This window comes from Lathyrus oleraceus, chromosome 2, assembly GCF_024323335.1.
Source record: "Lathyrus oleraceus cultivar Zhongwan6 chromosome 2, CAAS_Psat_ZW6_1.0, whole genome shotgun sequence".
NCBI lineage: Eukaryota > Viridiplantae > Streptophyta > Magnoliopsida > Fabales > Fabaceae > Lathyrus > Lathyrus oleraceus.
In genome coordinates this window covers 111,982,009-111,984,830 of record NC_066580.1, presented here as the reverse complement: position 1 = coordinate 111,984,830, position 2,822 = coordinate 111,982,009, and the positions used below count along the sequence as shown (strand labels likewise).

Genomic DNA, 2,822 nt, shown 5'->3' with positions numbered 1-2,822 from the left:
TTCAAAAGTTACTTTTAAATTCAAAATGAGACCGCGAGAGCCAATCATTCTGGTTTGAGAGTATGGCCAGAGTCAATAAAACGAGAGTGTGAGACTAAGTCCTTTTGATAAATAATTTCTACTGAAGAATATTTTGACCAATAAGATTACACGAACTATCTATCGAATCCCCAAAGTTTGATGCGTTACATACCGATATCCCCTTTATCAAATATCTTTATTAATATTCTATTTACGTTATAGTGATTTCTCTTCATCCCTCCAATCTTAGAACGATCATCAGCCTTAGATTTACATAGTAACATTAGATAAAGATACGTTCGATTATTAGTCCTTATGGGTTTGATAATCTTTAAAACTACCCGATACGACTGTGCACTTGCAGTCACAATTCCCATAGACTTACTAAGTCATGATCAAGTTTTTGGCGCTGTTTCCAGGACTAATTTAGTCGATATCGTAACTCCAATGTTGCCCAGTATAGACTAAGGCAAACAATTCTATTTTCCTTTCTAATTTGTCGAGTGTATGCCATGTACTCGCTCTCAAGGCGAGAAATTAAAGCTACCATTCGACGAACCTCAGTGTTATCTAAGGTTAGAATGCCGGATACGAGACTTGATACGAGAACATCGTATCAAGCTAAATCTTCCCGATCCTAATATCCCTATTCCTGAACCAGTTATTCGACCAAAGATGGCCAAAAAATTGCAGAACCGTCCACTTATGTACTATGCAATCCCTTCGCAGGATGAACCACATAATAACATCGTTTCCCTTGCCATCGAGGCTAATAATTTTGAGCTAAAACCTTCGTTGTTATCACCCGTATAGCAAAACCAATTTTCAGGTAGTCCCACGGAGGACCCGAACCTATATTTGTCAGTGTTTTTGCAATATGCAAACACAGTAAAAGCAAATGGTGTCAACCCTGAAGCTATAAGACTACGTCTTTTCCCATTCTCATTAAGAGATAGAGCTAGAGCTTGGCTCCAGTCTCTACCATCCAACTCCGTCACTACGTGGAACGAGTTGAAGAAAGTTTTCTTAGCACAATATTTCCCACCTAGTAAGACGGCTATGCTAAGAGCCCAAATAAACGGGTTTAAACAAAAAGATAATGAATCACTTTTTGAAGCTTGGGAGAGATACAAAGACATGATGAGGCTTTGTCCACATCACGGTCTAGAAGAATGGTTGATCATCCATACCTTTTACAACGATCTCTTGTATAACACAAGATTGACTATAGATGCCACCGCAGGTGGCGCACTGATGGATAAACCCTACAATGAGGCCTATCAACTTATTAAAAGTATGGCCCAGAATCATTACCAGTGTGGAAGTGAAAGAACCTCTGAAGAGAAAAATCCAACGAAAGGCGGTATGTACGAATTAAGAAGTCTTGACCATGTCAACGCCAAGGTAGACGCTCTTACTCAGAAGATAGACAACTTGACCATAACACCCGTAACCATTGTGGCTGCCGTAGCACCAAACCATGAGATATGCGAAGTTCCAGAGCATGCTGCCCCAGAATGTCAACTCTTGACAGGAACCTCCACAGACCAGGTAAACTATGCTCAAGGAAACCCTTACTGAAACACCTATAACCCAGGTTGGAAGAACCATCCTAACTTTTCATACAAAAACAATAATGCATTATATGCACCTAACCAAGCACTTGCTGTACCACCAGGATATCATAAAGCTGCCACAAATACTCAAAATACTCCTAGGAAGTCAAACCTAGAAATAATGATGGAAAACTTCATAGCTACCCAAGCCCAAACAAATAAGGATTTCCTAAATCAAAACATACACACTAGTGAGCAAATCAAGCAGTTAATAAACAAGGTAGATGCATTAGCCACCTATAACAAAATGTTAGAAACACAAATATCGCAAGTGGCTCAACAACAAGCACCTACTGCTGCTCCTGCAGGCACATTTCCTGGACAACCGCAACCAAACCTTAAAGGGCATGCAAATGCTATTATACTACAAAGTCGGACAGAACTAGACGGACCAACCGACCCTAGAATTCAAAACCCATCCATGCACCAAGACCCTGGTAAGGTAAATGAGAAGGAAGATGATCAAGAGGAAGCTAAAAACGAAGAGGCCGTAGAAAAAGAAGAACCTTATACACCTCCACCACCGTATAAACCCCTTTCCCTTATCCTCAAAGACTTGTTAAATCTAAAAGTGTAGGGCAATTTAAAAAATCCGTAGAGCTTCTAAAATAATTGAATATCACAATACCCTTTACAGAAGCTATCACTCAAATGCCCTCATATGCTAAGTTTCTCAAAGAAATCTTATCTAACACGAAGAAGATAGAGGATAACGAAACCGTTACACTTACTGCTGAGTGTAGCGCCATAATATAAAACAATATGCCTCCTAAGCTGAAAGAACCAGGTAGTTTCTCCGTACCCTGTGTAATCGGAAAGTTTGTCATAGACAAAGCACTATACGACTTAGGAACCAGTATTATCTTAATGTCCTTGTCCATATGTGAAAGGCTCAAAATCGGAGAACTAAGACCTACGAGGATGTCCGTACAACTTGCGGATTGTTCTGTTAAATTTCCGGTAGGTATATTAGAAAACGTTCTGGTATGCATAAGACAATTCTATATTCCTACTGATTTTATAATCATGGATATAAAAGAGGATTCCAACATCCCTATCATATTAGGAAGATCATTCCTAGCTACTGCCGGAGCCATTATAGATGTTAAGAAAGGCAAGCTAACCTTTGAAGTTGGTGAGGAAAAAGTCGAATTCTTTTTTACGCAATTCTTAAAGGCACCAACT

The 2,822-nt window shown here is 39.4% G+C and overlaps 1 non-coding gene across 1 annotated transcript; it reads right to left on the bottom strand.

Annotated features, from left to right (window-relative positions):
* Positions 1-1,080: 1,080 nt before the first annotated feature.
* On the bottom strand, positions 1,081-1,187 carry LOC127125107 (small nucleolar RNA R71). The gene has a single exon (XR_007804567.1). It is a non-coding gene; the product is annotated as a small nucleolar RNA R71 (small nucleolar RNA).
* Positions 1,188-2,822: the final 1,635 nt, after the last annotated feature.